Source organism: Rhinoderma darwinii, chromosome 1 (assembly GCF_050947455.1).
Source record: "Rhinoderma darwinii isolate aRhiDar2 chromosome 1, aRhiDar2.hap1, whole genome shotgun sequence".
Classification (NCBI taxonomy): Eukaryota; Metazoa; Chordata; class Amphibia; order Anura; family Rhinodermatidae; genus Rhinoderma; species Rhinoderma darwinii.
In genome coordinates, this window is record NC_134687.1 from 539,428,053 (window position 1) to 539,455,669 (window position 27,617).

At 42.8% G+C, this 27,617-nt stretch overlaps 1 protein-coding gene across 2 annotated transcripts in view; it reads left to right on the plus strand.

Annotated features, from left to right (window-relative positions):
• The first annotated feature begins 2,464 nt into the window (after positions 1-2,464).
• Positions 2,465-27,617, plus strand: part of LYSMD3 (LysM domain containing 3) — a 39,938-nt gene continuing 14,785 nt past the window's right edge. Inside the window, exon 1 of one of the 2 annotated variants that reach the window (XM_075854852.1) lies at positions 2,465-2,665. The gene's annotated coding sequence lies outside the window, so the exon portion shown is untranslated. The remainder of the gene's footprint in view (positions 2,666-27,617) is intronic. The other variant, XM_075854853.1, reaches the window with a different exon arrangement.

Below are 27,617 nucleotides of genomic sequence, written 5' to 3' on the forward strand. Positions count from 1 at the left end.
TGTTTTCAAAGGAAAACAGCCCCTGATTTTCAGACGTTTTTTGAGCAACTCGCGTATTTCACAGTGTTTTTTATGGCCGTTTTTGGAGCTGTTTTCAATATAGTCTATGAGAAAACAGCTCCAAAAAACGTCCCAGGAAATGTCCTGCACTTCTTTTGACGAGCCGTCATTTTACGCGCCGTATTTTGACAGCGCCGCGTAAAATGAGAGCTCGTCTGCACAGAACATCGTAAGAACCATTGCAAGCAATGGGCAGATGTTTGCCAACGTATTGGAGCCGTCTTTTCAGGCGTAATTCGAAGCGTAAAACGTGTCCATTACGTCTGAAAATGGGTCGTGTGCACATACCCTTAATGGAGTGGCAGCGCACATGCTGAAACACTGCTCCAGAACTCCTCACTGCGATCGAGTAGTGAGGAGGAACGGAACTTCAGGACCCCTGTTCTACAGATGTGGATAGGTGATAATTGTCAGTTTTTTGACAACCCCTTTCAAGATGGAGCCTACTCAGCTGTAGGGACAGTGGCTTGCACTTTCCGACATGGCAGATCCGCAGCAATTTACAGCACAATAAAAGCGGACTGGGTTATCAAAACCCCATCAACATGTAGCAGAAAAAATCTGCAGTGAAAGCGAAGCATCGTGTTGATGTTCAGTCTGATGCAGCATAGCAGCAGATATCACCCTTTGCAATGCAGAGGCTGAAACCTGCGGCAAATCCGCTGCTAAATACGCAACAAAATCTGCATGTTTGATATTCAGATCCGTTGCAGATTATCTGAAAAACTCAAGGCAAAAACTGCAGAGGAAACTGTCCACGTCTGAACATGCCCATAGGAGCACTGTCTGTGATGTGACTGTGAATGTGGTAACACTGCCGTCACTAGCACTGTTACGTGGGCACTGAGGCTGCTGTGGTGATGCAGGCTGGCAGTAATGGAGACTGGTACTTGGATGCTGTAGTGACATGGCTGGCTCTTATTCGGGCATTGTGGCTACTAAAACGTGCGGGGATGTTTTGCAGTATTGTGACTTTAAGGGTATGTTCACACGTAGTCAACAAAAACGTCTGAAAATCCGGAGCTGTTTTCAAGGGAAAACAGACCCTGCTTTTCAGACGTTTTTTTACCAACTCGCATTTTTCGCGGCGTTTTCACGCCATTTTCGCAGCGTTTTTTACGTCCGTTTTTGGAGCTGTTTTCATTGGAGTCTATGAGAAAACAGCTCCAAAAACGTCCAAAGAAGTGTCCTGCACTTCTTTTGACGAGGCTGTATTTTTACGCGTCGTCGTTTGACAGCTGTCAAACGATGACGCGTAAATAACAGGTCGTCTGCACAGTACGTCGGCAAACCCATTCAAATGAATGGGCAGATGTTTGCCGACGTATTTCCAGACGTAAAACGAGGCAAAATACGCCTGAAATTTGGCCGTGTGAACATACCCTTAGGGTATGTGCACACACACTAATTACGTCCGTAATTGACGGACGTATTTCAGCCGCAAGTAGTGGACCGAACACACTGCAGGGAGCCGGGCTCCTAGCATCATACTTATGTACGATGCTAGGAGTCCCTGCCTCTCCGTGGAACTACTGTCCCGTACTGAAAACATGATTACAGTACGGGACAGTTGTCCTGCAGCGAGGCAGGGACTCCTAGCATCGTATATAACTATGATGCTAGGAGCCCGGCTCCCTGCACTGTGTTCGGTCCGGGACTTGCGGCCGAAATACGTCCGTCAATCACGGACGTAATTAGTGTGTGTGCACATACCCTTAGGGTATGTTCACACGGCGGGGGTCCGTAACGGCTGAAATTACGGGGATGTTTCACCCTGAAAACATCCCCGTAATTTCAGCCGTACCGGCATGTGCAGGCGCTTGAACGCCGCGTCAATTACGGCCGTAATTAGCGCTGCTATTCATTGGAGTCAATGAATAGCGGCTCCAATTACGGCCAAAGAAGTGACAGGTCACTTCTTCTACGCGGGCGTCTATTTACGCGCCGTCATTTGACAGCGGCGCGTAAATATACGCCTCGTGTGAACAGACAAACGTCTGCCCATTGCTTTCAATGGACAGATGTTTGTCAGCGCTATTGAGGCGCTATTTTCAGACGTAATTCGGGGCAAAAACGCCCGAATTACGTCCGTAAATAGGCCGTGTGAACATACCCTTATGGGAATGCTGTGCACACTGAAAAATGTCGCGCACACACATACACCCACCAGCAGGGGGCAGTGTACACCTAGTTTTGATTTCATAAAGTAGAAGTCTACTCTATAGAACATGTTGGTAAAAACACACACAGCCTCTGCATGCACGAGAGAAATCCTCTGAAAATTACCAACTATATTCTCAATGCAGAACTGGCATTTCTTGAATAAAAATGTATAGTTACTGCCCCTACATCCTGGTTAGCTGACAACGAAACGGACGGCAAGTAGTAACGACTTCAAGTATAAAAACAACACGACACGTTTAATATAAACAACCCTCCGGCCCACGCTACACCAAGAGGGCGGGAACGTCACTGCTTGCGGACGTGGCCTGTGTGATGCTCGCTCCCGCGTCGGCTTTCCTTCAGTAGCGGGGACGCGCAGGCCGGCTGTGTGGACGGTGGCCGGGATGAGTCCTGCAAAGAGAGCGGAGGCCGCAAAATGAAGGTGAGTGGGCAGTGCCATTGAATGTCAGGGCACCTGCTGTCCAGTAGAAGTCCCTGTGGTATTAGAGACCGAGGGTCCAGCGTGGAAATCTAAAAGACTGCTGAAGTCTCATGTGAACTTGTGAGAGTGCGGTCTATGGGAGTGGAGATCTCATCAGTTCTAAGTTGTATCATCTACAATATGTGGATATATTCTGCATTGTGTCTTTATATTGTGTATCGTTTCCATGAAAGATTTCTGTTTGCAGAACTTTCTATCAGGAATGTCTAAAAGATATATTATTATCATTATTATTCTGGCAGACACCAAACTATTCATGATCTTGTATCAATACTGTCACTTCCATGGTCATAGTTAACAATATGCAGCACGACGTGCACACAGCGCAGCACTATATACACTTTAACCCCTTCCCTCTTTAGCCACTTTTGACCTTCCTGACAGAGCCTCATTTTTCAAATCTGACATGTGTCACTTTATGTGGTAATAACTCCGGAATGCTTTCACCTATCCAAGCGATTCTGAGATTGTTTTCTCGTGACACATTGGACTTTATGTTACTGGCAAAATTTGCTCGATATGTTCAGTATTTAATTGTGAAAAACACCAAAATTTTGCGAAAAATTGCAAAAATTAGCATTTTTCTCAATTTAAATGTATCTGCTTGTAAGACAGGCAGTTATAATACACAAAATTGTTGCTAATTAACATCCCCCATATGTCTACTTTAGATTGGCATCGTTTTTTGAACATCCTTTTATTTTTCTATGACCTCACAAGGCTTAGAACTTTAGCAGCAATTTCTCACATTTTCAAGAAAATTTCAAAAGGCTATTTTTACAGGGGCCAGTTCAGTTGTGAAGTGGTTTTGAGGGCCTTATATATTAGAAACCCCAAAAAAGTCACCCCATTTTAAAAACTTCACCCCTCAAAGTATTCAAAACAGCATTTAGAAAATGTCTTAACCCTTTAAACATTTCACAGGAATTAAAGCAAAGTAGAGGTGAAATTTACAAATGTCATATTTTTCTGCAGAAATACATTTTTAATACAATTTTTTTTATAACACAGAAGGTTTTACCAGAGAAATGCAACTCAATATTTGTTGCCCAGTTTTTGCAGTTTTAGGAAATATCCCACATGTGGCCGTAGCGTGCTACTGGACTGAAACACCGGCCTCAGAAGCAAAGGAGCACCTAGTGGATTTTGGGGCCTTATTTTTGTTAGAATATATTTTAGGCACCATGTCAGGTTTGAAGGGCTCTTGCGGTGCCAAAACAGTCAAAATCCCCCAAAAGTGACCCCATCTGGGAAACTAGACACCTCAAGGAAATTATCTAGGGGTGTAGTGAGCATTTTCACCGCACAGGTTTTTTACAGAAATTATTGGAAGTAGGCCGTGAAAATTAAAATCAACATTTCTTCAAAGAAAATGTAGGTTTAGCGATTTTTTTTCTCATTTCCACAAGGACTAAAGGAGAAAAAGCACCGCAAAATTTGTAAAGCAATTTCTCCCGAGTAAAACAATACCTCACATGTGGTAATAAACGGTTGTTTGGAGACACGGCGTGGCTGAGAAGGGAAAGAGCGCCATTTGGCTTTTGGAGTTCACATTTAGCAGGAATGATTTGCGGAGGCCATGTCACATTTACAAAGCCCCTGAGGGGACAAAACAGTGAAAACCCCAAACAAGTGACCCCATTTTGGAAACTATACCCCTTGAGGAAATTATCTAGGGGTATAGTGAGCATTTTGACCCCACAGGTTTTTTGCAGAAATTTTTGCAAGTAGGCTGTGAAAATGAAAATCTACATTTTTTCAAATAAAATGTAGGTTTAGCTAATTTTTTTTCATTTCCACAAGGACTAAAGGAGAAAAATCACCATAAAATTTGTAAAGAAATTTCTCCCGAGTAAAACAGTACCCCACATGTGGTAATAAACGGCTGTTTGGACACACGGCGAGGCTGAGAAGGGAAAGAGCGCCATTTGGCTTTTGGAACTCAAATTTAGCAGGAATGGTTTGCGGAGGCCATGTTACATTTACAAAGCCCCTGAGGGGACAAAACAGTGGAAACCCCCCACAAGTGACCCCATTTTGGAAACAACACCCATTGAGGAAATTATCTAGGGGTATAGTGAGCGATTTGACACCACAGTTTTTTTGCAGAAATTATTGGAAGTAGGCCCTGAAAATAATAATCTACATTTTTTCAAAGAAAATGTAGGTTTAGCTAATTTTTTCTCATTTCCAGAAGGACTAAAGGAGAAAAAGCACCACAAAATTTGTAAAGCAATTTCTCCCGAGTAAAACAATACCCCACATGTGGTAATAAACGGCTGTTTGGACACACGGCAGGGCTTAGAAGGGTAAGAGCACTATTTGACTTTTTGAGATCACATTTAGCAGGAATGATTTGCGGAGGCCAGGTCACATTTGCAAAGCCCCTGAGGGGACAAAACAATGAAAACGCCCAAAAAGGGACTCCATTTAGGAAACTACACCTCTTGAAGAATGCATCTAGGGGTGTAGTGAGCATTTTGACCCCACAGATGTTTCATAGAATTTATTAGAATTAGGCAGTGAAAATAAAAACAGTCCTTTTTCTTCAATAAGACGTAGCTTTAGCGCAAATTTTTTCATTTTCTCAACAAATAAAGGAAAAAAAGAACCCAACATTTGTAAAGCTATTTCTCCCGAGTACGGCAATACCCCATATGTGGTCATAAACTGCTGTTTGGGCAAACGGCAGGGCTCAGAAGGGAAGGACCGCCATTTGGAGTGCAGATGTTGCTGGATTGGTTTCTGGGCACCTGTGGGCCCAAAACAGTGGAAACCCCCCAGAAGTGACCCCATTTTGTAAACTACACCCCTCAATGCATTTACCAAGGGGTGTAGTAAGCATTTTAACCCTGCAGGTGTTTTGTAGAAATTAGTGTGCGCTCAATGTTGCAGAGTGAAAATGGGATTTTTTTCCATAGATATGCCAATATGTGGTGCCCGGCTTGTGCCACCATAACAAGACAGCTCTCTAATTATTATGCGGTGTTTCCCGGTTTTAGAAACACCCTACATGTGGCCCTAATCTTTTGTCTGGACATATGACAGGGCTCAGAAGTGAAGAGTACCATGCGGAGTGGAGGCCTAATTTGGCGATTTACAAAGTATTGGTTCACAACTGCAGAGGCTCAGATGTGAAATAATAAAAAGAAACCCCTGATAAGTGACCCCATTATGGAACTGCACCCCTCAAGGCATTTATTAAGGGGTGTAGTGAGCATTTTCACCCCACAGGTCTTTTCCATAAATGAATGCGCTGCGGATGGTGCAAATTAAAAATTTATATTTTTCCCTAGATATGCCATTCAGTGGCAAATATGTCATGCCCAGCTTATGACGCTGGAGACACACACCACAAAAATTGTTAAAAGGGTTCTCACGGGTATGACGGTGCCATATATGTTGAAGGAAACTGCTGTTTGGGCACGCTGTAGGGTTCAGGGCCGAGGGAGCACCATTTGGCTTTTGGAGAGCGGATTTTGCTTGGTACTATATTTGTTTGAGTATTGCTGGTGTTTTATAATGTGGGGGTACATGTAAGCGGGGCGGAGTATATAAGGGGCATAGTCAGGTGGTATAAAAAAATAAAAATAATCCATAGATGTGTGTTACGCTGTGAAGCAATCCTTTCTGCACAGGCCGGTGTCGCACTGATAAATGGTGTCATTTCTTATCCCCCTTTTGGTCCACACTCCGCGCCTTTGTAGTTTGGGGAATTTTGCTGGGAAAGTATTATCCTGGTATAATACGGGCACCGTCGCTTCCATCGGATATGATTGGGCCCTCCCTTCCTGGTTCCCTAATTTTAGGTCCTTGATAAATCGCCTCTTGAAACAGAAGAAATGTTCTCCTCGGGCACAACTGCATATTTTTTTATTTCCTGACTTATTGGAGCCATAACTAATTTTATTTTTCATAGACGTAGCGGTATGAGGGCTGGTTTGTTGCGGGACGAGCTGTAGTTATTATTGGTACCATTTTGGGGTACATGTGACTTTTTGATCACCTTTTATCCTATTTTTTGGGATGCCAGGTAAACCAAAAAACGCAATTCTGGCACAGCTTTTTTTGTTTTTTTTTATACAGAGTTCACCACGCATTATAAACTACATGTTACCTTTATTCTGCGGGTCAGTACGATTCCGGCGATACCTCATTTATAGAACTTTTTTTTGTTTTACAACTTTTTGCACAATAAAATTACTTTTGTAAAAAGAATGTATTTTTTCTGTCGCCAAGTTGTGAGAACCATAACGTTTTAATTTTTTTGTCGACGGAGTTGTATGAGGGCTTGTTTTTTGCGGGATGAGCTATAGTTTTTATAGGTACCATTTTTGGATACGTGCGACTTTTTGATCACTTTTTATTGTAATATTTGTAGGGCAAAGTGACTAAAAAACAGAAACTCTGGTAACGTTTTTTACGGGTTTTTTTTACGCTGTTCACCGCGTGCAATAAATAATATAATATTTTGATACCTCCGGTCGTTACGGTCGTGGCGATACCAAATACATATGGTTTATTATTATTTTTCAATAATAAAGGACTTGATAAGAGTAAAAGGGGGATTGTGTGTTATTTGATTACTTGAAACTTTTATTGTTTTCAAACTTTTATTTTTTGCACTTTTTTTTACACTTTTTTATACTTTTTTTACACTTTTTCTCAAGTCCCACTAGGGGACTTGAAGGTCCAACGGTCAGATTTTTTTTTTTCTAATACATTGCACTACCTATGTAGTGCAATGTATTAGATCTGTCAGTCATTCACTGACAGCAAGCCGTTTAGGCTTCGCCTCCCGGCGGGGCCTAAATCGGCTTCCGTAATGGCAGAGCAGGAGACCATTGTGTCTCCTGTTGCCATAACAGCAGTCGCCAGTCCCGATTGCCTGTCAGGGCTGGCGATCTGCTTGTAACCGCTACGATGCAGCAATCGCTTTCGATTGCTGCATCGAAGGGGTTAATGGCAGGGATCGGAGCTAGCTCCGGTTCCTGCCGTTACAGGTGGATGTCAGCTGTACAGTACAGCTGACTTCCACCGCTGATGACGCCGGATCAGCTCCTGACCCGGCGCCATCTTGCCGGCAGCTACGGAAGCCGATCAGGCTCCGCCGCCGGGCGGATCTTGACCGGCTTCGGTGCTAGGCAGACCGGGAGGCCAGTATTAGGCCTCCGGTTGCCATTGCAGCCACCGGAACCCCGGCAATTTCATTACTGGGGTTCCGATGAGCTGCAAACACCTTAAGTGCAGCGATCGCGTTTGAGCGCTGCACTTAAGGGGTTAATGGCGGGGATCGAAGCTAATTTCGGTCCCCGCCGTTACAGTCGGATGTCAGCTGTAAGATACAGCTGAGATCCGGTGATGATGGGACCGGCTCAGCTTCTGAGCCGGTGCCAAACGTTTGACGTACATGTACGGCAAGATGCGGGAAGTCAGTACTTTCCATGACGTACATGTACGTCAAATGTCGGGAAGGGGTTAAGGTGCCACTTGTTTGGGAAGTGACTGACTTTTTAACCCCTTAAGGACACGGACAATTTTGGCCTTGAGGACAGAACAATCTTTTTATATTTCCCTCTTTGCATCCCGACGCTCATAACTTTTATTTTTTCTACGACGTTGTTGTCTGAGACTTTGTTTTTTGCGGGACGAGTTGTACTTTATGTAGGTACCATTTTTTTGGTACAAATACATTATCGTTTAATTTATATACATTTTTATTTTGGTGAAAATGCACAAAAAAAAGCAGTTCCACTGCAGTTTTAATATTTTTTTTTACACCATACACCGATCATCATAAATAATGTTATACATTTGTTGTACAGGTTGTTACGGTCGTGGCGATACCAAATATGTCTATTATTTCAAGTTTTGGGACTTATATTTTAAAAAGTTTATCTATTGTAAAAAAAAAAGGTATTTTTGAGTATTTTATAACTTTTTTTTTAATTTAACATTAATTTTTTTTTCCATTCATTTAACTTTTTTTTTTTTTTAAATCCCATAAAGGGATTTTTATTTTGTAACTGCAATGTACTGGCATAGATCTATATGCCAGTACATTAGCCTGTTACTGATTGTACACAGGCAGTTGTTAGGGCATACCTAAGTATGCCCTAACAACAGGAAATATGTTCAGACAGCCCTGGGGTCCTTCAATGGACCCTGGGCTGTCTGGCCATACAAGTTACGGGCTTTGATCGCGCCACATGGATTTTCTGTGACGCGATCAAAGGGCAGTCCCTCCTCTTATTTACTTTGAACGCCACGATCAGCTTTGATCGGGGCATTCAATGGGTTACCAGCGGAGAGAAGAGGTTTCTCTCCTCTCCGCTGTGAGAGCGGGGCTGCTGCTGTGTATTACAGCTGTTGCCCTAATCCCGATCACGCGCACAGACGGCTGTCACACAGGACGCAAATGCTCGTCCTAATGCGCGAAGTACCCGCCGCTCAGGATGACCATCCTCGTCCTGTGTCGGCAACTAGTTAAAGGGATAATCCACACGAAAGTGATCTTCTGAGAAGTCATAGGTGTCAGAGCATTCCTTACATAACTTCTCATAAAATTTCCATTTCTGGAATTCAGATATTGCAGAAAAGTTATGCCGCATTTTTGTCTAGAAATTTAGGACAAATTGTTTTCTGCATTTCTGTTCACTTGCATTGTACTGCACAAAAATCTGCAACAACTGTGCGATGTCTGAACCCAGCTTAAGGGTATGTTCCCGCAGGCAGGAGATGCAACAGAAAATCTGCAGTGGAATCTACAAGAAAAAAACAGCAGGTAAGGCCGGATTTACACGAGCGTGTGCGTTTTGCGCGTTCAAAAAAACGCAGCGTTTTGCGCGCGCAAAAGGCACATAACAGCTTCGTGTGTCAGCCCCGTATGATGCGTGGATGCATGCTTTTCGCGCAGCCGCCATCATTATGACACTCTGTTTGTATGTTTGTAAACAGAAAAGCATGTGGTGCTTTTCTGTTTTCATTCATACTTTTCACTGCTGTTGCGCGAATCACGCGCGTCACACGGAAGTGCTTCCGTGTGGTGAGCGTAATTTTCACGCACCCATTGACATCAATGGGTGCGTGATGCACGAAATACGCACAAAGAACGGACATGTCATGAGTTTTACGCAGCGGACACGCGCTGCGTAAAAATCACGGCACTGTCTGCACGGCCCCATAGACTAACATAGGTCCGTGCGACGAACGTGATATACGTCCGTGCAACGCGCGTGATTTTCACGCGCGTTGCACGGACGTGTATCACGTTCGTCTGAATAAGCCCTAAGTCTGTTTTTTTTTTTTTTTGCGAAAAGGCAATTTATCTGCGGAAATCATTGCAGATTTTCGGCAGCGGTTTTACTGCGGAGTTAGTGGGCAGCATTGATTGTAGCTGCAGATTTCCAGTGCGGTTTACAGTGTTTCTGCTGCGTAAGCGCTGTACAAAACTCATCTTGCAGAATTTATGCTCCCCATTCAAGTCTATGGCCCAAACACGCAGAATCTCCGCTCAGAATACGCAGCATTAATTGACATGATTTCAAAGCCGCACCACAGAACACTTTCTGCACAGCTTTTCTGCATTTTTTTCCTCAGCGTGTGGCTCTGATTTGCAGTAATCTAATACACTTTGCTGTTTTACAGTAAATTATGCGGAATTTCTGAACAGAATTCCGTTGCGCAAATTCTATAATGTATCCTGCCTGTGGAAACAAACCCTAATGCCTCATGCACAAGACAGTGTGCGCCGGCTGGGTCCCTTCTGTGATCTGTGGAAAGATAGCACATGTCCTATCTTTGCACAGATCAGAAAGTCAGGTGCGTTTTCACGGACCCATACCACTCCAATGCCGGGAAAAACGGCCCAAGTGGCACTCGGTCGTGTGCAACGGCCATAATAGTTTTTTTGGGGATCTTCGTTTATATGTGGCAATCATATTTGTGAAGGGGCTGGGGATGTGGTCACGTGGCGCCTTTCAGCCAATGAATCGCCTATAATTTACATAGTGTAATGTCATTAAGTCTATAGGAGCCATCAAATGACGTATCAAATGAAGTCATCGAATCCATCAAAAAGCGCACATCAAATTCAGCCAGGCACGCACACATGTATGATTCTTTACACAGCTGTGTTTATGGCTGGTGTTTTCTCCATATATTTAATTTAGCTAAAAACCGGTTTTACAAAGGAAAAACAAACCTTTCCAGAACAGATTGTGGCAAAATAGATATGGAGAGAACACAGTCCACAAATATGGCCATATAAACAAGCTGATGCATAAACATAGATGCAAATATCACACCTTGTGGAGATGGGGAAGATAGCGCAGAGCCCCATGACAGACTATAACCAGAGAACCTAATCTAGTCTTTATGGTTGCCTTCTCTAGGGGCTGGAGATCAGACATGAGGGATGTTAGTTGGGATCACTGGCCTAATCTCTGATCATTCCCTTTACAGGAGTATTCCCATCACATATTGTCATATCACTACGACCTCTGGGATCCCTGCCAAGCCCATTAAGTGAATGGGGCTGTGCTGTAGTTCCCTGTAGAGCGTGTGGCCAGAAACGCTGCTGTGTAGGAATAAAAATTCAAATGGCGCCACAGCACTAAACTAGCACTGTGGTCCCTTAATTCTGCGGATTGTGCAGGTCCCAGCAGTCAGATTCTTACCAAGGGATGGCATATTCTAACAATATTCCATCACTTGTAAAACTGGAAAAACCCCTTAAGGGCTCCGTTCACATCTGTGCCGGAGGTTCTTTTCAAAGCTTCCATCACAGATTCTGACAACACGATAGACACCAAGCCAGAACCTGACTGAGTCAGTGGAGTCAGTCGGGCCCTGGTAGTATCGGTCGCACTATGGTTCCAGCTATGGGTTGTAGCTTCTGTTCTGAATAGAAGCCACGATGCAAGAGTGAACATAGAATACACGCCATCGATTTAGGGTCTATTCACATTGCTCCAGGAGTATATGCCAGATTTATCCATAGTTCTCAATTTACCTAACAGTTGCTAAAAGAGTGTCCTTTTTACATACAGTGAAGGAAATAAGTATTTGATCCCTTGCTGATTTTGTAAGTTTGCCCACTGTCGAAGACATGAACAGTCTAGAATTTTTATGCTAGGTTAATTTTACCAGTGAGAGATAGATTATATATAAAAAAAAAAAAGAAAATCACATTGTCAAAATTATATATATTTATTTGCATTGTGCACAGAGAAATAAGTATTTGATCTCTTTGGCAAACAAGACTTAATACTTGCTGGCAAAACCCTTGTTGGCAAGCACAGCAGTCAGACATTTTTTGTAGTTGATGATGAGGTTTGCACACATGTTAGATGGAATTTTGGCCCACTCCTCTTTGCAGATCATCTGTAAATCATTAAGATTTCGAGGCTGTCGCTTGGCAACTCGGATCTTCAGCTCCCTCCATAAGTTTTCGATGGGATTAAGGTCTGGAGACTGGCTAGGCCACTCCATGACCTTAATGTGCTTCTTTTTGAGCCACTCCTTTGTTGCCTTGGCTGTATGTTTCGGGTCATTGTCATGCTGGAAGACCCAGCCACGAGCCATTTTTAATGTCCTGGTGGAGGGAAGGAGGTTGTCACTCAGGATTTGATGGTACATGGCTCCATCCATTCTCCCATTGATGCGGTGAAGTAGTCCTGTGCCCTTAGCAGAGAAACACACCCAAAACATAACGTTTCCACCTCCATGCTTGACAGTGGGGATGGTGTTCTTTGGGTCATAGGCAGCATTTCTCTTCCTCCAAACACGGCGAGTTGAGTTAATGCCAAAGAGCTCAATTTTAGTCTCATCTGACCACAGCACCTTCTCCCAATCACTCTCAGAATCATCCAGATGTTCATTTGCAAACTTCAGACGGGCCTGTACATGTGCCTTCTTGAGCAGGGGGACCTTGCGGGCACTGCAGGATTTTAATCCATTACGGAGTAATGTGTTACCAATGGTTTTCTTGGTGACTGTGGTCCCAGCTGCCTTGAGATCATTAACAAGTTCCCCCCGTGTAGTTTTCGGCTGAGCTCTCACCTTCCTCAGGATCAAGGATACCCCACGAGGTGAGATTTTGCATGGAGCCCCAGATCGATGTCGATTGACAGTCATTTTGTATGTCTTCCATTTTCTTACTATTGCACCAACAGTTGTCTCCTTCTCACCCAGCGTCTTACTTATGGTTTTGTAGCCCATTCCAGCCTTGTGCAGGTCTATGATCTTGTCCCTGACATCCTTAGAAAGCTCTTTGGTCTTGCCCATGTTGTAGAGGTTAGAGTCAGACTGATTAATTGAGTCTGTGGACAGGAGTCTTTTATACAGGTGACCATGTAAGACAGCTGTCTGTAATGCAGGCACCAAGTTGATTTGGAGCGTGTAACTGGTCTGGAGGAGGCTGAACTCTTAATGGTTGGTAGGGGATCAAACACTTATTTCTCTGTGCACAATGCAAATAAATATATATAATTTTGACTATGTGATTTTCTGTTTTTCTTTTTATATAATCTATCTCTCACTGTTAAAATTAACCTAGCCTAAAAATTCTAGACTGTTCATGTCTTTGACAGTGGGCAAGCTTACAAAATCAGCAAGGGATCAAATACTTATTACCTTCACTGTATGTCTGGCTGGTATATGTCGGTATACCTTCTATTTCACTGTGTGGAATAGTGTAGTCGACTGTGCTATTCCATACTGCGGTATCCCGTAAAAAAACTTATACTATGCGGTATAAGTTGTTTGTTTTTTTATTTACAAAGGAAGCCCATGGGCGATGTATGCAATTCTTTGCCTGTACAGTGCTATACGCCAGAGGCGTATGTTGGAGGTATGCGGCGGGAGTAACTCCTGACTTCTATCTCAAATGTACACTGCATGCAAAGGCAGTGTGAATAGTCCTTTACAATGTTTCTCTTATGATTTGTTTGTTTTTAAATGTATAGATGTTATGTTTACAGATCCTTAGCTGGTCAGATCCTATCGAACAATCATTTTGTCCACTCTGGTATAGACACTATTGTACCTAAAAGTGCAGTTAAAAAGCTTGTGCCAGGAAGTGTTCCTAGAAATGTTTCTATGGTGCATATTGTATTGCGTTCTTGCATGGATTTTATTTATTGTGCATTTTTGCATCCATTATGGTTAAACCCTTTTTATAAGATGTGACTAAAATTTATATAGGTGTAAATACTCCACAATACTGCATTTATTGGCCTCGTGCTTTCTTCATATCTTTACATTTTTACCCAATGGAAAGAAAGTACTATGCACACCAAATGGGAAGTTTTCCAAATAAATTATTTATTTTTAGCCAGTAACAGTGCGTTGCGACGTTTTGACCGAAACGTCGCACGCACTGTTACTGGCTAAAAATAAATCATTTATTTGGAAAACTCCCCATTTGGTGCGCATAGTACTTTCTTTCCATTGGATCGGGTTGGGCCCCTACGCATGCACCCACGGTTTACCTAGTGCTATCTGAACCTTGCTACAGTATACATTTTTACCACTTACCCATGACAGCACCCCTGGAGAGGTCTTCCCATTCGCTGCACAGGAAACCTGAGTAGATAAAAGTGGACACACCTCTCTACACACCCAGTTTAGGTTACCCGTCCCCTGGATGGGATAGCCTGGGAACTGTTTTAGGTTCTGTAAATTAAAGACCCATCTCAAGGCGGCTGCATGGAGATCTTATCGGTACTGGGGCTACTCTTTTTGCGTAAGTATCTTTTGAGACCAACATGTGGGTCTGGGGCAGGCCTCCCTTCTTACCCAGTCGTAGCATCTCTTTACGGAGATGGTAGATTGGACCGTGTCTGGACCTCCTCTGGAGGGGGGGTAATTCCCCTTGCGCCATAGCTGGTGCACATCTGGGCATGTTGCACTGCTGGAACGTTTGGCGTGGCATACGGGACTGGAAAAAGAATATGAGTGCTTTTCAGGTCCACATACATAGTGACTTCCGGTGATCAGTACATCCAGGAAGTGCCTAACGCGGTGACCCTGCAGGGTGGAGGGGATTAACAAATACCAAAGCCAGAGGCCTGTACCGGCCATTCCTCAGCCTATTCAGCCTGGAATTCAACATGAATCCTTGTACTGCAATATCAGAATGTCTGTTCCAGCAGGGCGCATGGACCGTTCAGAGATCGCCAGATACTCCAGTCTGGTACATCTCTCAGGAGGCATTATTCCTCTTCAAGTGTTAGGACAAAATATTTTATTAACTCTGTATTTTCAGTGCATTAGTGAAGGGCCTAGGAAAGCGGTGGCTAAGGCTTGTAATAGAGAATGTTTAATGTGTAAAAAGAAGTTCGCTACATCTTACACGAAGTCCTTATGTAAGCTATGCTTAAAGAGGCTCTGTCACCAGATTTTCAAACCCCTATCTCGTATTGCAGCAGATCGGCGCTGCAATGTAGATAACAGTAACGGTTTTTTTTTCTTAATAAAAAAGCATTTTTGGCCATGTTATGACCATTTTTATATTTATGCAAATGAGCCTTTCTTAAGTACAACTGGGCGTGTTTAAAGTTATGTCCAAGTGGGCGTGTATTGTGTGTGTACATCTGGGCGTTTTTACTTCTTTTACTAGCTGGGCGTTGTGACTAGAAGTGTATGATGCTGACGAATCAGCATCATCCACTTCTCTTCGTTACCACCCAGCTTCTGGCAGTTCACAGACACACAGCGTGTCGTCGCTCATCCGACGCGATGAAGTTCCTGTGGGAGGAAGTGAGTGACGTCACAGCGTGATCTCGCGAGGACACGCTGTGTGTCTGTGCACTGCCAGAAGCTGGGTGGTAACGAAGAGAAGTGGATGATGCTGATTCTTCAGCATCATACACTTCTATTCACAATGCCCAGCTAGTAAAACCAGTAAAAACGCCCAGATGTAACGAACACAATACACGCCCACTTGGACATAACTTTAAACACGCCCAGTTGTACTTAAGAAAGGCTCATTTGCATAAATATAAAAATGCTCATAACTTGGTCAAAAATGCTCGTTTTTGAAAAAAACAAAACGTTACTGTTACCGGACATATAAAAGAGAGAAAGCATTTCCAATATGTCTGAGATACCGCTGATTTTAAAGAAGGGAAAATCTTCGATTACAGTGTCAAAAATATGGTGGGGTTTGAGATCGAGACCGAACAGTCCTCCTCAGAACAAGACCAATCAGATTCTGATACTGCGAGAAATCCCAGTAGGAGAGCTAGGGGAAGTCAACACTCTGGGAAGAATCCAACCCGTAATTACCAAAGGGGCAGAGGTAGAGGCAAGGGCCCCAATAGGGACGGTTTTTTATCACGAAACCACCCCATCTCGGAATATCTACTAAGAGACAGGAGAGAGATGTAGTGTCTGGGAATCATGAGGATGATTTACAGATAATCAATCTCTCATCACGTACCCAAACGACTGAGGAGACTAGCATTCTGAAGAAAGGTTTATCATTTGTGCCCGCGAATAGATTCGACCTCTTTATGTGGGTCAAGGACTTGAATCTATTCGTGCGCAAATTGAAATGGAAGAAATTTTTCAAAACCCACGACAGGCGAGAATGCCTTGAACTGGGGATTTCTGAGGAGGACATGCCACATTTCAGAACACTCAATCAATTATTGGAAGAAGGTCAGAGACATGTGGGTGATGGTCCCTTTACAGATTTGAGGCAGCCTTCTACCAAAAATGCTCCTATTAATGATAATACCCCAATGGATGTATTTCTGGAGGTAGTGGTGGACCAGCTCAGGAAAATAGATTCTTCCAACACTATCAAATTTAACACCTCTAGAGATGAGATGGCAGGCTTACAGGCCCTTGAGCAGGATGACAGCATTGTCATTAAACCATCAGATAAAGGTGGCAACATTGTTGTGATGGATCGTAATCAGTACAGTGATATGTGCCACCGTATTCTGAGTGATACAGCATGCTATAGAATTCTATTAAGTGATCCTATGCCGATTTTTGCAAACCAACTAAAAAGACTGGTAAATCAAGGCAGATCTCTCAATTTGGTGAGCACCAATGAACAACGCTTTATTTTGACCGATCATCCACAATACGCCACCTTTTACAGCCTGCCCAAGGTACACAAAGGCACATCTCCTCTCAAGGGTCGCCCCATAGTCTCTGGGGTTGATAACCTGACGCAGAATGCTAGTCTCTATATTGATCGGATCCTGAGTCCATTTGTATTGGCCCTCCCATCGTATGTTCGCGATACGATGGATGTACTTAGACGCTTAGAGGGCATCAAATGTGACCCTGGTGTACATCTGGCCTCACTGGATGTGGAGGCCCTATACAGCTCTATACCCCATGCCACAGGATGTAGAGCTGTAGAGGATTTTTTTGAAGGAAAGGGGAACACATTTCCAGGCCCATAACGAGTTTGTGGTTAGCCTACTTCGTTTTGTTCTCGAGCAAAATTTCTTTCTGTTCGATGGCAAATTTTTCCACCAGCTAAGGGGGGTAGCGATGGGGACCCCCTGTGCACCCTCCTATGCCAACCTATACCTGGGCTGGTGGGAGAAGATGATTGTGTTTGGGGAGGAGATGGATCGATGGACATCTATGATCATCCTCTGGCTAAGATTTATTGATGACATCATGATTCTGTGGTCTGGAACTAAAGAGGAGTTTAGCGAATTTGTGGGCATCCTCAATGTCAACGAAATGGGGCTCTTTTTCACGTCTATTATCCATGAGAGTAAAATGACCTTTTTGGATATTAATATATCTAAAACAGAACAGGGGTATATACAAACCAATATCTTCAGGAAGGAGACAGCAACCAACAGTCTCCTTCGATGGGAGAGTTGGCATCCAGCACCTTTGAGAAAGGGCATACCCAAAGGTCAATACCTGAGGGCACGCAGGAACTGCTCCACTATGACTGACTTCAAATTAGCTGCCACTGACCTACAGAATAGATTTCGCCGGAGGGGGTATCCCCATGATGTCCTCGGATCGGCCTATCGCAATGCATTCCATTGTAATAGGAGTGAACTCCTAAATCCCAAAAAACGTACTACTGATGACCAAATGCGCATCATAGGCACGTACGATTCATCGAATCACGAAGTCATCAAGATCCTACAGACCTATTGGGGGATCCTCAGGACAGACCCAGATGTAGGTGACCTTATAGGCAACAGACCATCAGTAACCTATAGGAGGGGTAGGAACATTAGGGATCGTTTAGTCCATAGCCATATGTTATCTATTCGCCCTACATCATGGCTGACACATAACATTAAGGGTACATTCAGATGTGGGTCCTGCATAGCTTGCAAATCTATATCTTGTAGCAAGAATTTCAACAGCCATGCGACTGGTCGGATATACGAAAACAGATCCTTTATAAATTGCAAAACGAAGGGTATCGTCTACCTGATCTCTTGTGTCTGCGGACTGCAATATGTCGGCAAGACAATAAGAAAATTTAGGAGACGAATTAGGGACCATATAGGCGACATCCGTCGCAATATGGACACCTCGGTGGCCCGACACGTTTGGGAAAAGCATGGCGGTGACACCCACGTTATTAAATTCCAGGGGATCGAGCATATAAGGCCATCTGCCAGGGGGGGCAATTGGGACAAGAGGATCCTACAAAAAGAGGCCCAATGGATTTTCCGCATGCATACCATGAAACCGGCGGGTCTCAATGAACAGATATCGTTCAACTGCTTCCTCTGAATTGGTCGCTGTGACCTGGGATAGGGTGAACTATGCTGCTACACCCTGTCCAATTACCCCTGCTCTGTATCCATTGCCTTTCTGGTCATTTTAGTACTCCGACCCTCCTCCCACCTCTCTCTGTGAGACCCCTTGTGGTGACCTGTGTCGCTAGATCATATCTAGCAAATGGCAAAAAAAAAACCTTTTCCCCTTGAGATACACACGGCGATCGAGTGTACCATATCCTTGGGTTCCAGGATCGCTGTGTCTCCCATCATGAGGATGACATACACAGCGATCGAGTATGCCACTTCATGGGCTTACGATCGCTGGGCTCCTAGTTTGGGTCCTCTCCCTAGCTATATATTTGTCTCAGGCCAGTGGCACACGGCCGCCTTGTGATCCCTGGTTACTAGGGACGCTGTTTGTGGTCCTCCCCCCTGCAGTGACAGCGAACGCCCGGGGGCCGGCCCTGATCGGGCCGCGTCATGTGCGTGGCTCGTTCTGGATTGGCTGCCTGGCCGCCGCGTCACTTCGGGGAGGGTAGGGGCCAGTACTACATATGTCCGGCATTTCACTCGGCTCGTGTTCGACCAGCTGACTAGTGTCGTGCACGGGCCGGGTGAATGTTATGAGACACGCAATAGGTGTCTCCCGGCCATACAATCAAATATAGATGTGTTGAAATCACATCCGTGTGACCCCTGATGAAGCACCGTCAATATTAGCGGTGCAGAAACGCGTAGGGACACGTGTTAGTGGCACGGATTGACCAGGTGTTATATCATAATACAGATAGGGGGAATCGTTGCATGGCAGCATGTGGTGCTAACATTAGTACCTTCAATTGCTCCTCCTTCTGTATGGTCTACCGTGCTTACGCCTTTACAGTACAATTGGCTATCTAGCCCTATTTTAGTAAGGTTTTCTATAATAAAAATTGCATTTTAATCGTTCATATAGGCAGTGATAACATTTAATCAATCAAGTGAACGGACATCTGTTACATATCGATGCAACAATTGTTGCTTAGTGTAAAAATTTCATGTTCGGAGAGCCATAACTTTTTTTTCCGTCGATTGGGCGATATGAGGCCTTATTTTTTGCTGGGCCAGCTGTCATTTCTATTGGTAACATTTTGGGCTAGATGAGACTTTTTGGTTTTTGTTGTTACATTTTTTTGTGGGAGATGAAGTGACCAAAAAACAGCGATTCTGTATTTTTTTTTTACTGCAGACTAAATATTGATGTATTGTAATAGTTCAGACTCTTATGGACACGTCGATACCAGTTATGCTAATTTTTTTATATTTTTCTTTACATTGTGCTTGAAGGAAAAGGTTTTTGTTTTTTTTAGCCCCTTCAGGACTGAACCTGTTTTGGCCTTGTGGACGCAGACGATTTTTTTCAAATCTGCATGTCACTTTATGCGGTAATAACTTGGGAATGCTTTTACCTATCCAAGCGATTCTGAGATTGTTTTCTCGTGACATATTGTACTTTATGTTAGTGGAAAAATTTGATAAATTCAGTATTTGTTTGTGAAAAACACCAAACTTTAGAGAAAATTTAGCATTTTTCTAAATTTAAATGTATTTGCTTGTAAAACAGACAGTAATGCCACACACAATAGTTGCTAATTAACATTTCCCATATGTCTACTTTATGTTGGCATCGTTTTTTGAACATACTTTTCTTTTTTTTTTCTTGGACGTTACAAGGCTTAGAACTTTAGCAGCAATTTCTCACATTTTCAAGACAATTTCCAAAACCTATTTTTATAGGTACCTATTCACCTCTGAAGTGGCTTTGAGGGCCTTATATATTAGAAACCCCCATAAGTCACCCAATTTTAAAAACTGCACCCCTCAAAGTTTTCAAAACAGCACTTAGAACGTTTTTTAACCCTTTAGGTGTTTCACAGAAATTAAAGCAAAGTAGAGGGGAAATTTACTAATTACTTTTTTTTTTGTCAGAAAATCAGTTTTTTTCTGTAACACAAAAGGTTTTACCAGAGAAACGCAACTCCATATTTATTGCCCAGATTCTGCAGTTTTTAGAAATATCCCACTTGTGGCCCTAGTGTGCTAATGGACTGAAACACAGGCCTCAGAAGCAAAGGAGCACCTAGAGGATTTTGGGGCCTCCTTTCTATTAGAATATATTTTAGGCACCATGTCCGGTTTGAAGAGATCTTGTGTGGCCAAAACAGTGGAAACACCCCCAAAAGACACCATTTGTCAAACTTCACCCTCAAGGAATTTATCAAGGGGTATAGTGAGCATTTTAACCCCATAGGTTTTTCGCTACATTTTTTCCAATAAGACTTAGAAATTATCAATTTTTACAAGGAATAAAGCAGAAAAAGCACCCCAAGATTTGTAATGCAATTTCTCCTGATTACGGCAATACCCCATATGTGGTAATAAACGGATGTTTAGACACACAGCGGGGCTCAGAAGGGAAGGAGCACTATTTGGCTTTTGGAGCTCAAGTTTGCTGGATTGGTTTTCAGGTGTCATGTCGCATTTGAAATGCCCCTGCGGGACCAAATTAGTGGACTCCCCCCAGAAGTGACCCCATTTGGGAAACTACAGCCCTAAAAATAATTTATCTAGGGGTATAGTGAGCATTTTGAGCCGATCGGTTTTATGGTGAATTTAGTGTAATTAGGCAGCGAAAACGTCTATTGTTTTTTAATGATTTTTTTTTTTTTTTTACGGCGTTCACCGTGCACTATAAATGACATATTTAATCTATTGTGTGGGTCGATGCGATTACGGCGATACCATATTTATATAGGTTTTTTTATGTTTTACGGTATTTGCACGATAAAATGTAATTTTTTAAAAAAATATTTAGTTTTTGTGTCGCCATATTCTAAGAGCCACAACTTTTTTTTAATTTTTCCATCAAGAAAGTTGTGTGAGGGCGTGTTTTTTGCGGAACAAACTGTAGCTTTTATTGGTACCATTTTTGAGTACATGCGACTTGATTTGATATTTAATCCCTATTTATGCAACTTTTTGGGACCTGAAGTGACTAAAAATAGTGATTCTGGTGTCATTTATTTATTTTATTTTTTTATGGCGGTCACCGTATAATTACATTATATTTTTTCGTTCAGGCTGTTATGGACGCGGCGATAGCAATTATCCATAGTTTTACTATTTTTTTTCATTTTTTTAATAAAAAAGGACTTTCTAAGGGAAAAAGGCTGATGTTTTTTTTAGGGGGCCCCGTTCTAGAGATAGGTGCGGGTCCCAGAGGTGGGATCCTGCATCTATATGACATTTATGACATATCCTGTGGATATAAAGTGAAAGATTTTGAAGCAGCACAAATCCAGAGTCTGGTGCGGTGCACGCTGTCAAGCCAGGCAAACCCACTCCGGCATGTTGTAGAATTCCAAGAAAGATAGTCGAACAACAGCACACGTCTCCAGATAATCAAAGTGGTTTTATTGTCAGAACATCCAGGACAAACAGGCAACGTTTCGACCCATAGTGAGTGTGGGGTCTTTGTCAAGCCTAGCATTCTATCTAAAAACATCATCCTAAATAGGTGAACTCAAATAATCACATGGTACATTACAACCAGTGAGAATCGTGATCCCGGTCTCCCAGGTGAATCATACATTAGTCTTAATAACAACCAACAACTTGTTACATAATGATACAAAAGTGTATAAATCCGACATACAATACATCTTCAATCCATAGTAAGTATTTAAGACATCAATCGTTAATCTTAGAGTAGAAAACGAAGAAGTGAAGTTCACCACACTCCAGGTTCCAGCTCCGATCCTAGGACACTACTGTCATGCTCTGCAATCAGTGTATCATAACGGCACAATGAAAGCAGAAGTATTACAAAAACATCTCTTTCAATCAAGTGTCTATAGAGGATATAATATCCTCAGTCTCACACTATGTGGTTCAGAAATATCAATCCACACAATGTGATAGCAATCATATGGAGAAACGCTATAGGATATAATCTCATGTTGTCAAGGACGCCATCACTGCGTGACGATAAGTCACATGTGTCCAGGTATCCAATAAAATGAGAACGGGAGAAGGTAAATTTAACCTGCTCCTTGCTGATTGTACGGGTCAAAAAATGGTAAGATCTTGAAGTCATCTACTGTGTTAGATCGCCTACATAAATTAGATCACAAAAAGTGGTCAAAAAATAATTACAGGGAATGCTCGTAACCTATGTTCGATGGAATACATCGGATAGTTATACCGCATAATACACAAGACTTCTGATTGATTATCGATCGTCACTTATAATGTCCCCATTGAGACCTCTATGGTCTCCATAATAAATGCAAAAACACTCGCAATAAACAAGAGAAGAGAGGAAAATGTATGATCTTCATCCTGGTCGTATGCCCGCTGGTGTGTGGTGAACGAACCTCCGAGGAGAATAGTTCCCAACTGTAAAATATATACAAAAATATTTTTTTATAAAAATTTTAAAAAAAGGGGAAGAAGATGAGAATATCTCGATAGTCACCCATAATGTGCACAATATTAATAAAAAAAATTAAAAACAGCAATGAAGACTCAGAGTCCAGGTGTTATCTTATATTCTAGATTCAAACCTCTGGGGTGTAAGGTGTCAAGTTCAAAGATCCAACGCAATTCCTTCCTTTTCAGTAGTTTCTGTCTATCCCCTCCCCTTCTAAGTGTTGGGACACAATCTATTATCCTGAATCTTAATTGATTCAACTGGTGGTTTTTCTCAATAAAATGCCTCGGTATTGGAAATTCAATCATTTTCTTCCTGATTGTGCTCTTATGTTTATTAATTCTCAATTTAATGGGCATAGTCGTTTCTCCTATGTAGATTAATGAGCAGGGGCATGTAATCATATACACGACAAAATCTGAATTACATGTGAACCTATGTCTGATATTAAAAGCCTTCCCAGTGTAGGGGTGCTGGAATTTATTCCCCTTCAAGATGTTGTTACAATTGCAGCAATTTAAACATGGAAAATTTCCATTTTTAGGGGGGCAAAGCAATAGTTGTGTGTTCTTCTTTCTACTACCCACATCTGATTTAACCAATGTATCTCTAATATTTTTGGTCCTCCGATAGGACATAATAGGTGGTACACTCAATGTGTCAATCTCATTATGTCCCTTCGATACTATCGACCAATTCTTTCGCAAAATATTGCCTATATGGCCACTCAAATTGCCAAAGGTTGAAATAAATGGTATACGTTCAACCTGTTTAGTCTTGGTTTTAGATTCCAAAATATCAGTGTCTAGTCTATCCCTATGTTTCTGTACAAGATTTCTAGGGTAACCTCTCTTTTTAAATTTATTACACATCTGTGTCAACCTAATTTGTTTCTGTGTTGTGTCTGATACAATTCTATCGACTCGTAACCGTTGACTCCATGGTAAAGACTCTATCATGTGTCTGGGATGGTTACTGTTATATAAGAGGAGATTGTTCCTGTCTGTGGATTTCACATATAAATCCGTGGAGAACACTCCATCTTTCAATTGTACCAATGTGTCCAAGAACTGCAACTCATGGTCAGAACAAACCATGGTGAATTGCAGTGCTGGAATAATTTAACTCCAACAAAAATTGATCTAAACACAATCTATCCCCCTCCCAGATGACAAAAATGTCATCAATAAATCTCCACCAGCAGCGGATGTGACCCATATCCTGTGGATATGTCAAATGTCCTATGTCCTTCATAGAAAAACCCCTATAAATGCACCGATAAGGAGAACAGGGGACCGAAAGTCACCCAAAGCGCTTCATGAGAAGCCTGGACTTCCAGGTTCTGTGTCCGGCTTATCTGTTTCGCAGCTCGATAGAGATCAATGGAGAGCCGCTCGCGCATGCGCAGAAGAATTCCATTGATCTCTATGAAGCTGCAGGGCACAGAACGTGGAAGTCAAAGCTACTCATGCTGCGCTCTTGGCGACTTTCGGTCCCCGTTCTCTTTATCGAGCACACATGTATCCCCTATCCTCTGGCACAACCCCTTTAAACGTCCAGGAACAGCAAAATTGCTGTTCCTGGCCGTCAGAGCAGCGTGTCCACTGCAAAAGACAGTTGACACCTGCAGAGTGTGGAGCGGGGTCAGTGCGTGAGCCCGCACCATACATCATCTCCCCCTGCTCCATGATGTGCTGGCACATCATGGGTCGGGAAGGGGTTAAGTAATGAAGTGGTCATGGGGCCCGGCGATGCCAGGTCCCTTGACTGCGGACTATAAGACACAGGGACTTTTTAGCAAGATTTATTCTTCTAAAAACTGCGTCTTATAGTCCGAAAAATACTTTATGTATTGCAAGGTATTCTGCCTGTCAGTTTCACACCTAATCGCCTTCCATAGATGGCAGACCGGAGGCCTTTGTTAGACTTCCAGTTGCCATAGCAACAATCAGCCCCCTGCAATCGCATGCCGATATTGTTATAACAACTTAAATGCGGTGGTCGCTATTGACCGCCACATTTAAGGGGTTAATCGGCGATGTTTTCCCCCAGTACTAAGGCTGCTAGTAGCAGCCCGCACTGGGAGATGCCGGGTATAGGGGAACGCCTGTGTTCTCTGTTAGGAGCACACGTAGATTAACGGGCTGCAGGCACAAGGACCAGTGCTGCAGCCCATTAAGGGGTTAAAAATTTTTTATTTTACTGTTTTTTTTACTTTCTTTTACTTGTTCCCCTAGTGGACTAGAACCAGTGATTGTTGGATCACTTGCACACAGTATATCGCGGAGGCAAGGCTTCTTAGGAGTACAAAGATGGTTATCAATGTGGTTTGTCTCGGAGCTGCATGCAATAATGAACAAATCTAAAATAAAAAATGTGCAAAAAACGGCACTGCTCATTAATAGTTACATTTCAGTAGCCATATGAATGCTGCAATAGGGTACTGTCCAGTACAATTCAGCCTGCTTTTTCAGCTGATTTCTCACCACTTTGGCGTCTGTCAGAAACGCGCACTCTCCTTCATCCAGCTCTGCGGATAGCGTAGTTGTTCAAACTTCCTCCTAATCAGAAGACTGAAGGACTAACCGCTGATCCTTGGATCCTCTGGGAAGCTGATTTAAACTTTGTGGTGTCATTTTTTCCCCGTGATTTATCTATTTTATATTTGTCCATTATTTCATGCAGCTCTGAGACAAACCACATTGCTAACCATTTTATTTACAGCTGGGGTACAGGACTCAGTTTTGTCTTGTTTGTTTGAGCTTTTGTTGTGAAGTTGCTCTACCATTACATACATTATTCTGAGTACAAAGATGGCAGACCTGGGGGCCTTCATCGGGCTGACATGCCAACGAACGGCACCCCACGATCGTGTTATGGGGGGCCATTGGAACGTTACAGAGGGCTGCCCCCTGTTTCTAGTCATTTAAATGCCGTGGTCGCTATTGACCGCAGCATATAATGGGCTAAACGTGTGGGATTGTGCTCATTACCCTGAAGTATTCGCAAAAGAAGTACTCGGCACACCAAATTAGAGTGAAATGCTTAAATCCGTCTTCCTATATTCCATTAACTGCTCTTATGTGATAGTCTCCCTGTGACCTGATGCTATCCACTTCAATCCCTTTTTTAATTTCGATTTGTAATTTTTATTATTTAGTTTTTACTTTTATATATTTACCATACCCGTGATACAAATGAAGGTCTTATATGTATTACTTTTCTTGTATATTTTCTTTAGTGCTTGATGAAGGTCATTCCTTATCCAAAATGTCGCACATTCGCATTGGCAAAAATAAAAACTGATTTAAACATTTCACTCCCTTTTGGTGTTCCGAGTACTTCTTTTGCCAATATTGTCGGATTGGGTCCTACTCGTGTACCCACCATCACCTAGTGCTGTCCGAACCTCTGGCAACATTACCCTGAAGTGTCAGCTGTAACACACAGTCGACACGCTCGTTCTATGGAGCGAGCTCAGCCCGTGAGCCCGCTCCATATTTCCCCACCTGACGTGCACCGTATATGTTCGGCGGATGTCGGGAAGGGATTAAATATTGTCATTGTGGAAGAACCTTCCAATTAAGCTTCTAGTAATAAAAAGATTGTGCAGGCTGAAGTAAAAAAAACCTCTAAACATCTTAAAAAGAGGTATTTCCAAGTATCTCCTCTCGTCGTACAGGCATTCCGAACTCCTCTTCAGATGAAGAAGTACTAGTAGAGGAAGGTGAACTAGACTCCCGTAGTATTTCATCCTCAGATGATGATCTGGGGGAAAAACCTTTTTTGTCCACCGATGACACGGACAAGCTGCTAAAGGCACCATGAATATTGAAGACCCTAAAGAATCCAGTTTCATTCAGGACATCATGTTCTAAGGCTTAGGCCCTAGAAAAAAGAGATTTATTTTCTATACACAAGCATGTGGCCAGCCCGATTTGAAGACATTGGAAAAACTCTGACAGGATGGATTTCCTGGCAGATGCTTCTGTAGATTCAGGTTATCTGCTAAAGCCTCTGCCCTGTCTAACTCTGCCAGAAGGGCTTTATGGCTTAAAGAGGCTCTGTCACCAGATTCTCAAATCCCTATCTCCTATTGCATGTGATCGGCGCTGCAATGTAGAGAACAGTAACGTGTTTTTTTTTTTAAAAACGTTCATTTTTGGCCAAGTTATGAGCAATTTTTTATATATATATATATATGCAAATGAGCTTTGAAATGGACAACTGGGCGTGTTTTTTTTTCGTATGTCCAACTGGGCGTGTATTGTGTTTTTAACTGGGCGTGTTTACGTGTATGACGCTGACCAATCAGTGACCAGTCAGCGTCATACACTCCTCTCCATTCATTTACACAGCACATAGTGTTCTTACTAGAACGATGTGCAGCCACATACACAAGTGTCCTGATAATGAATACACATGAAATCCAGCCTGGACGTCATGTGTATTCAGAATCCTGACACTTCTGAATCTTTTCTGTGAGATTCCATCAAGCCACGCGTAATCTCGCGAGATTACAAGGTAAACTAGATTTCGTTTCCCTTGCTGGAAATCTCACAGAAAAGATTCAGAAGTGTCAGGATTCTGAATACACATGACGTCCAGGCTGGAGGTCATGTGTATTCATGATCAGGACATTTGTGTATGTGGCTGCACATCGTTCTAGTAAGAACACCACGTGCTGTGT